The sequence below is a fragment of the Macrobrachium rosenbergii genome, chromosome 13 (genome assembly GCF_040412425.1).
Source record: "Macrobrachium rosenbergii isolate ZJJX-2024 chromosome 13, ASM4041242v1, whole genome shotgun sequence".
Taxonomy (NCBI): domain Eukaryota; kingdom Metazoa; phylum Arthropoda; class Malacostraca; order Decapoda; family Palaemonidae; genus Macrobrachium; species Macrobrachium rosenbergii.
Window position 1 is genome coordinate 40588913 of NC_089753.1, and position 10000 is coordinate 40598912.

Consider the following 10000-nt stretch of genomic DNA (forward strand, 5'->3'; position numbering starts at 1 on the left):
TGTCGTTATATACCCATCTCGGAGGCCGCCGGGTGACCCAGTAACACTTCCAGTGATCGGCAAGAGCACCCAAAAAAGTTCCCCTTCTCTCTCTTTCTCTCTCTCTGTCTCTGTCTCTCTCTCACTCACTCTATTTCTCTCCCTCAAGACCACGCCAGCCGGTTCGGTGGCGAAAAACTCCGGGCGGTTTGTGTGTGTAAGACCTCGCCCACCCGGCAGGCAGCAGCCATCCTAGGGCCCTCCGCTCCCCACTCCCGAAACCTGACATCACTTGTTCCCTCAGCCTTTCAGAGCAAGCCACCTTACTCCTCAAATGGGGAGGAAAAAACAAGAAGGCGCCCTAACCGGCGCGGTCGCGTTAAAAAAAATAGAGCAATGGAAGACGACCCCAGGAGAGAGAGAGAGAGAGAGAGAGAGAGAGAGAGAGAGGGGAGGAGGTCACTCACTGACCAGCTTGGTCAAACCGCCATTCGCAGTTCGATCGGGCAGGAAGAAGGTGTTTGCCCGGTCTCGTCCATCCCAAGAGCGAAAACGTCGAGCGAAGGCAAAATTCCTCCGGATATTTGGAAAAGTCTCCGGCAGCCGGGACGTTTCTTGCTCTGGATTCCAACGATTTTATTTTTATCTCTCTCCTCTTTTATATGTGCTTTGGTTTTGTGAACTGGTCTTTATTAATTACCTGGAAGGTATGGTGTTGAACCAAGAGCTGACTCCAACTGGTTACCTTAGGAACATGAGCGGCAGCAATTGTAGCACTATTAGTTTTGATATTTTAATGATAATGTTCCTCTATTTGACCAGAGCGGTAGTGGTAATATTAACGGTAGTAGTAGTATTAGTTGTAATAATATAACCAGAGCGGTAGTAATAATGGTTGTGATAGTCTGCTAGAAGCACTAATAGTAATCATAACAACAGCAGCTCAGTATTTTGTTGCCCTGGGCATTGGAAATTGTTGCGGCAGTAGCACAAGTAATAATGATAATAACAACCGTGTTAATTTCTAATAGATTATTATCTTAAAGGTAGGTAACTGACAGGAGACGCATTCAATAATGATAGTAATAAAAATAATAATGATAATGATAACAATAATAATCATTTTATTGCGGGGTCCTGCCTCTTTCGTTGGCTCTTATGCATTAGCTTGGACATTTTGTTTATCTTATGCATCATTGAGAGAGAGAGAGAGAGAGAGAGAGAGAGAGAGAGAGAGAGAGAGAGAGAGAGAGAGAGAGAATAAATAGCTGGCGGAATCAGTAGGAAAGGATAAATTGCACACAGAGAAAGAGAATAAAAATGGTGGAAAGGGATGTAAAGAGACAAACAGACGGGTAAAGTAAGTGACAAAGAGAATTACTGAGAGATAAAGGAATGCACACGAGGACAGGGAGGGGGAGGGAGAGGGAGAGAGATTGGGGAGGTTAAAATAAATGACAGAAAAATAGTCAGTTAGAAAGAACAAATTGTACACGAGAGAGAGAGAGAGAGAGAGAGAGAGAGAGAGAGAGAGAGAGAGAGAGAGAGAGAGATGGGTGTTGGTTAAAATAAAGAGAGAGATGGGGTTGGGGTTAAAATAAATGGCAGGATAATTGTCAGTTGGAAAGAACAAATTGTACACGATAGAGAGAGAGAGAGAGAGAGAGAGAGCTACGTTCTTCCCCCTGAATCCCATTACAGAAGATACTACAGTATTACAGCTTTTAGCATGGACAGCAAAAATAAGAGTAAGATTAAAATGAGTTTCTGCCGGTCAAACTCCTTTTTTTTTTTTCCAAGGCACAATTTCGAGAAAAGCCGAAAGTTATCCGGCACAGAGGAGACGATTGAAATTCCATGGAATTAGATCATTTCTTGAATTACCTGAAGGCGGAAGCCACCATTACACGCTTCCTCCTCCTGTCGATTTACATGAAAGGAAAGTAAAATTTCCATTTTATTTTTTATTTCGATCTTTTTCATTTTCTTTTTCATTTCTCTTTAGGCATGTAATGGAAGGAGTATTCCTTTTTTATGCTCTGGAGATAACTTTTTTCATGCAAGTCTGTAATCTGTCAAAACTTTTCGTGATTTAAAACTTTTTGGTCTTTTCTCTTTCTAAAACCTTTCTCTTTGGGTGGGTAACGATAGCAATTTTAGTAATTTTTCTTTCACTTTGAGTACTTACTCACTCTCTATGTAAGGCTTTAATCTCTATCATTAATCTTCAGACTCGAACCTTTTTTTATGTATTATCGCTATTAAATAGATTTCCCTTTCATGAATACTAAGCGAATGAATATAAATTTTTTTTGCTATGAATACACATTTGATATATAAAACATAAACTTTATTATCTTGAAGACTAAAATAGACCTTTCACTATATTTTATCGTTTTTTATAAAATAGACCGTTTACTATTTTTTATCGTTTTTCCCTTCCTAATTGTTTTTTTATGTTTTCTGTTTCTACCGTCTCGAACTAGACAAGAAATGCCTTCAGCTGCCTTGAGATTTTAAAAAATTTCCTTTCATTTATTTATGAAATGGATCATTCATTTATTTCCATGCTTATGTCATGAATAACATCAGTATTTAGACGCTGATTACTCTTAAGAAATGTGGAAAATATACCTATAAAATTTACAAAAGTATTGCTAAGTAAACAACAGTTAATCGTAAAAAAGAATCCTGCCTGTTTACAGTCTAATCATGCTATGATCTTAATGTGTTTAACACCTACAATAGGCTTCAGTCATCTTGATGCACTGTAGACGAGCTTGTTACTTAATTCATCGCATTGATGAGAAGCGCCTTCGGAAACCTGACATCCACGGCGAAATTTATATGACGTGCTTTCCAAACCCCCTCTAACTGCAGCTCTTTTCAGTCCTTTTACTGTACCTCCATTCATATTGTCTTTCTTCCATCTTACTTTCCACCCTCTCCTAGCAATTGATTCATAGTGTAAATGCGAGGTTTTCCTCCCGTTACACCTTTCAAACCTTTTTACTGTCAGTTTCCGTTTCAGCTCTTAATGGCCTAAGTTGCCCAAGTGCTTGGCATGTCAGCCTAAGATATATAAATCAATCAATCAATGAATTTTTCATGATAATATGACGATATGCCAACGACTTTCACTTTGGTGTATACTTTCACGCGACGCGCATTTATCATGAGATGCGCATTGATAACACGGCCATTAAGTGATACGCGATTTCATAAATCGAAGCTACTCTTTTTTTTTTTCAAGCGCTCTTCGAGATTGGGGTGTGCGTTTTACGCTCTCATTCGAGTGTGATGTGGCCTCTCGAGATCTCTTGATCCCATATGACGACGTGATTGCGTAAGCGGCCGGAACATTGATTCATTTTTTTAAAGTAATTGCAGTCACAAAGCCAGTGAACATTAACGCCGATAGGTTGGTAGATATGATGAGTAAAATAGAGAGAGAGAGAGAGAGTTAATTATGATTGAGCTATTGAAACATGTATCCTCTCCCGTTAATCATTATCAGTCCGATATTTGCGCAAAAACTAAAGTGTATATATATATATATATATTATGTATATATATATACATATACACATACATAGAGAGAGAGAGAGAGAGAGAGAGAAAGGGCGTTAGATTGCCATTGCTATACGACGGTTTTTTTGTTATTTTTACAAAATTGTTGCCATATAACAGAGGTAGATAGATAGACTGGTGCACAAATAAGCAGATGATTTAATGTAGATGAATAGAGATTAATACATAAGTATAGAGAGAATTATGATTGACGTGTAACACCAGCTGTCCATTTGCATTAACGAAACGACCGGTTATCGTCACTTGTGTGTGTGCGTGTGTGTGTGTGTGTGTGTGAGTGGGTGGTTTGTGGTTGGGATTGGGGGTTGGGGTGGGGAGGGGGAGGGGAGAGCTATTTGTTGTTTTTGGACTTCAACCGAATGACCAGTTACACGAATGAGTTCAAGGTGACGTGGGGTCCCTTGCAGTGTTTACAATTTAGCGCTTTTCGCGCGAGATTTGGCGCGCTTTCAATTATTTCGGCGCCCAAAAATTTTCGTTTGGCGCAGGCGCCTTTTTCAGCGCTTTTTAAGGAAAGAGGATTTCTACATTAAATGGTATTCTTGCCATCAAATATGGAATGAAGAGGCGCGGGCAATGTTGCTATCAATGTGAGCTTCCAAGTGATGTCAAGAAAATTGGAAGTCTCGAAGCTTATGAAAATGAAGATGGAGATGAGGACTTTATTGGAATGTTAGAAGACTTCTAAATTTAGCAGAACCACGTATATAATCTTTAATGATGATCAGTACGCGTAAGTGCAGCAGAAGCTTTATTAATTACTCTCTGTTTTTTATTTGGCGGTTTTTGTAGCCCATTAATTAGAAAGTCTAGCGCCTTTTTAGTGCCTTTGCGATCCACTTTTAGCGCCTTACTCTCAAATCGAGTTGGCAACACTGGTCCCTTGTTTTTAGCCTTCGTATAATTTCCAGCGGCGCCCTAAAGAGGCGTCTATCTCTGCTGTGACGCTGGTTTTTAGTAAAAGTGGTTTTGCCTTCGACCGATGCCGCGGAGCAACAGCAGCAGCCTGAGTTGCTCAAGAGACTTTTTTACCCGCTTTACCTGGACGTCCATATGCGTCAGATGATCAAGCAATCGTGCTGTTGTTGAGAGGGGTGATGGTAGTGATAGTATTCCTAATAACGGCAATGATAGTTTCCTGATTTGTGTGATGAGTTTACTTGCGTAAACGCAATTTGCATTCGGGCATATTTTTTTTTCTCGTTGTTCGTGGGTCTTTTTAGCGTCGAAGGAACCACTGACCTCAATATATGAGTGCGCAATGAGGCTGCTCGCTTTTTTGAGAGCTTCTGGAGGGGACGTAACTTTCCTAGGCTCGGGACTCTGCGTCTCGTTCCCTGTCATATGTTGCTGTCAGTTTTGGTGGTATGGGTACACTAGTAATAATGATAATGTTGAATGTAATCAACACACACTATGTATATGTATATACATACATACTGTATATATATATATATATATATATATATATATATATATATATATATATATATATATATATATATATATATATATATATATATATATATATATATAATATGATGCATGTACAGTATACATACATTATGTATATATATAATTTATATGTGTATATATATATATATATATATATATATATATATATATATCTGTATAAATATATCTTGATTTCACTCTTCATTTAATTGTTCATGGTGTGAATGTTAACACAAATTTTATGAACAGTAGTAATAGCAATAACATAGGTGGTGGTATTTGCAACATCATTCATTAACTGTGTTGGGACATGTATAAATTATGGTTACTAAAACTATTAAAGTGATCATGATTACTTCATTATGCAACTGTGCATTCAGTCGCCATGTCTTCTCTATGTAATAATCATTTACCTAGACTTGATGCAATTGAGACTTTTGACCCACATTCCTATTTATTTATTTATTAATTTGTTAATTTATTTTTTCTTTCTTAGTAAGATCTCTTCCTTCTGTTGCTTCTTTCAAATGAAGCTTGTTCCATATGAATAGGGTTCATCTTCTGAATAATAATAATAATAATAATAATAATAATAATAATAATAATAATAATAATAATAATAATAATAATAATAATAATATCATGAAACCTGATGAAATGTCTGAATCCCTGATGAAAATTATTATTCATCTACTGAAGAATAATAATAATAATAATATGAAACCTAATGAATTGTCTGAAACCCTGATGAAAATGCCCGGATTCTGCAAAGGAGCGCGAGCGCGCAAGAGCGCCCAAACGGAAATGCCCAAAGCTGGACGGGTTTCCCTCTAGCCCAGCCACAGAGGTAAAGGCACAAAAAAGAAAGAAAAAAAAGAAATCCAAAAAAAGAAAAATCCGAGTGAGTCGGTTGGTATAAAAAGTGATACACTTTCACTGGCTTTAAAGTTCAGGAGCATCAAGAGGGGAAAGGGAGGACTAGTAGGAGGAGACTAAGGAAGAGGAGGAGGAGGAAGATAAGTAGGAGGAGGAGAAGGGGGAGAGGGGGTAAAAGGAGGAGATGAAAGATAATGAGACGAAAAGGAAGATAATAGAAGACGAAGATAAGCTGGAGGAGGGAAAAAGTAGGAGGAAAGTAAGGAGTCCAAAGAGACTACAAGGCGAAAAGGAGGGAAAATAAGAGGGAAGGGGAATATAGAAGATAAGTAGGAGGAGGATGAGGGTGGGGGGAGAAGGGACAAAGGAGAAAGTGAAAGATGAGGGGACGAAGAGGAAGATAACAGAAAACACGAAGAAAAGCATGAGGAAAACAGTAGGAGAAGGAAGTTAAGGAGGCTGGAAGAAGGATAAGAAGGAAAAAGTAAGAGGTAGGAATAAGATAAGTTGGAGGAGGAGGGAGAGAAGGGGACAAAGGAGGAGATGAAAGATAAGGAGACGAAAAGGAAGATAATAGAAGACGAAGATAAGCTGGAGGAAGGAAAAATTAGAAGGAAATTAAGGAGTCTAAAGAGACTACAATACGAAAAGGATGGAAAATAGAGGGAGGGGGAATATAGAAGATAAGTTGGAGGAGGAGGAGGAGAAGGAGTAAAAGGAGGAGATAAAAGTCAAGGAGACGAAACGGAAGATAATAGAAGACGAAGGTAAGCTGGAGGAAGGAAAAGAGACTGTAAGACGAACGGGAGGGAAAATAGAGGGAGGGGGAATATAGAAGATAAGTGGGAGGAGGAGGAGGGCTGGGGAGAAGGGGCAAAGGAGGAGGTGAAAGATAAGGGGTACGAAGAGGAAGACAATAGAAGACGAAAATAAACTGGAGGAAAAAAATAGGAGAAGGACGTTAAGGAGGCTGAAAGAAGGATAAAAAGGAAAAAGTAAGAGGTAGGAAGAAGATAAGTTAAGTATACCTTAGTTTAACCAGACGACTGAGCTGATTAACAGCTCTCCTAGAGAGGGCTGGCCGGAAGGATTAGACTTATTTTACGTGGCTAAGAACCAATTGGTTACCTGGTTCTTCATTGGAGGGGTGGGTAGAGCTCTCGGCTAGCACGCTGTTGGCCCAGCGTTCGACTCTCCGACCGGCCGATGAAGAATTAGAGGAATTTATTTCTGGTGACAGAAATTCGTTTCTCGTCATAATGTGGTTCGGATTCCACAATAAGCTGTAGGTCCCGTTGCTAAGTAACCAGTTGGTTCTTAGCCACGTAAAATAAATCTGATCCTTCGGGCCAGCCCTAGGAGAGCTGTTAATCAGCTCAGTGGTCTGGTTAAACTAAGGCATACTTAACATTTTTAATTGGTTACCTAGCAACGGGACCTACAGCTTATTGTAGAATCCGAACCACATTATACCGAGAAATGAATTTCTATCACCAGAAATAAATTCCTCTAATTCTTCATTGTCCGGCCGGAGAATCGAACGCGGGCCCAGTAGAGTGTTAGCCGAGAACTATACCAATCCGTCCAACGAGGAACTAGGAAGAAGATACGGAGACGAAAAGGTAGATAATAGAAGACGAAGGTAATCTGGAGGAAGGAAAAGTAGAAGGAAATTAAGGAGTCTAAAGAGACTGCAAGACGAAACGGAGAGAAAATAAGAGGGAGGGGGAATATAGAAGATAAGTAGGAGGAGGGGGAGGGGGAGAAGGGGTAAAGGAGGAGATGAAAGGTAAGGGGGACGAAGAGGAAGATGATAGAAAAGACGAAGATAATGTGGAGGAGGGAGAAAATAGCAGAAGGCAGTTAAGGAGGCTGAAGAAAGAATAAGAGGAAAAGAAGGAGAGAGCAAGAGGGAGTAGGAAGATAAGTAGTAGAAAGGTAAAAGGAGATGAAAGATAAGAAGGACAAAGAGGAAGATGATAGAAAAGACGAAAGCAAGCAGGAGAAAGGAAAAAGTTAAAGGAAGTTAAGGAGGCTGAAGAGAGGATAAGAAGAAAAGAAGGATAATGGAAGAGGGAGGGGGAAGATAAGTGAAGAGGAGGGGAAGAAGTGGTAAAGGAGGAGATGAAAAATAAGGGGGGGGGGTGAAGAGGGAGATAATAGAAAAAAGAAGAATGGTAGGAGGAAGGAAAAGAATAGGACGAAAGTTAAGGAGGCTGAAGAGAAAAAGATGAGACGATGAGAAGGGGGAGGAAAAAATAAGAGGAGGAGGAGGGGGAGAGGATAAGAAGGAAGATAAGAGGTAGGAGGAGGAGGGGGAGAGGATAAGAAGGAAGATGAGAGGTAGGAGAAGTAGGCAGTAGAAAGAATATAAGATTGAGGAGGAGGAAGTGGTAAGGATAAGTAGGGAAGGTAAAGGAATAAAATGAAACAAAGAGGAAGATGAGAAGCTGGAAGAGAATGGAGAGGAAGAGGAAAGAAGAAAAATTAAATTAAAACGAGATGTAGGAATATAAGGAGGAGGAAGATGATGAGAATGAAAAAATGAGAAAAATAAAGATGAGTCGGAGTAGAAGAGGGAGAGGAGAATGAGAGAAGAGGAAATTGAGAATTATAAGAAGATTGAAAATAAATTATAGGATGGAAAGAGGAGGTCCGGGAGAAGTCCGATGAAACGAAGGGTGAGAAGAAAGAAGGAAGAAATACAAGATAAGGAAATGGAGAATGGAGCAAAAATGATAAAGAACAGGCGTGGAGAAGGATGAAACGGAAAGATGATGAACCAGATGAAACATAAACGGGGCATGAAAAGAAGATGAAACAGGAAAGAGAGAGAGGGAGCTGTGCATGAGACAAGAAAAGAAGAAAGAGGAAAAAAAGTTACAAAATGCATGTGTAAGAGAGAAAGAGAGAGACTGATAGACAGACATACGGAGAAACCAAGAGAGACAGACACTTAAACGTCTTAACTTCAGGCAGAAAGAATCTTGATTGATTGCTTTCTCAAATCATCTGAAGTTACTTCATCATCATAAGCTACTGAAGGGAATTAGAAAGATAAAAGTAATGCAACGACAAGAAAGTAATGAAATAAATGAAAATGGGATTCTAAGGAGAAAGAAAGCAATTATGAATTATGATGACATTAGTAAATGCAGTAGGAGGTAACAGTAAAAATAAATGATAGGTGTATTACTATAAATTTTTATTAAAAAAAACAAATTTTGATGTTCAGGCAATGAGAATAATAGTTATTATTATTATTATTATTATTATTATTATTATTATTATTATTATTATTATTATTATTATTTAGAAAAATATAGGAAAGTATAAAGAAAAACGATCCGTTTATAAAGAAGTCTAGGCATTGAAAAACTATGATCGTAAGCTCAAGCTAAGGAAGGGAAATAAAAATAAAAAATAAAAAATGCAAAAGCAAGGACTTGTGAAAGGACAGAAGTAATAAAGCTATAATTGTGGAGACCTTGACAGTAAAGCGTAAATTTGAACATAACTTTTTAGTTATAAGTCCAGACAAAAACATGATAAATAAACAAGCGAATGGTCGACCTCTATCCGCTGATTATATGGGGAAAGGTTCAGGTAGCCAGCGGTCATTACACTGACCTTCTACGATGACCTCATACCTGGATTGTTCATTCAGAACTACCCTCCCATACGCGCCTTTTTCCCCCTGACTTGAACGAGATGCCCCTCCCTGGCGCGTACCCAAGGAGAGAAGACTGACTTTTCGTGCCCTCTCGCTGGAGGTAATGCGATGCCCCCCAGACCCCCTGCGATCCCACACCAGACGAGACAAGACGGTTTTTATACCTTTTCTTGCCCTTAGAACCGAACGCTCAGCGCCACCTTATCATGTCTAAGCTCACACGGCGCATGTGAATGTTAACCATTTCGCTCCTTTTAACCTGTGGTATTCACCTGAGACAACCGAACTCTTGAAGTGTTGTAACCTTGCTGAGGTGAATGCGTTTGAGGTTCCAGAGACGCAATCGTTTTACCCTTTGGGTATTTAAAAGACTCGATTATTTATTTATATTGTTTCTCGCACCTCGAGATGAACACGAGTCTAGAC

At 39.2% G+C, this 10000-nt stretch overlaps 1 long non-coding RNA gene across 1 annotated transcript in view; it reads left to right on the top strand.

Annotated features, from left to right (window-relative positions):
* The window catches only part of LOC136844677 (uncharacterized), a 161824-nt gene that overhangs the window by 69249 nt on the left and 82575 nt on the right, over nucleotides 1–10000 (top strand). The window lies entirely within an intron of this gene.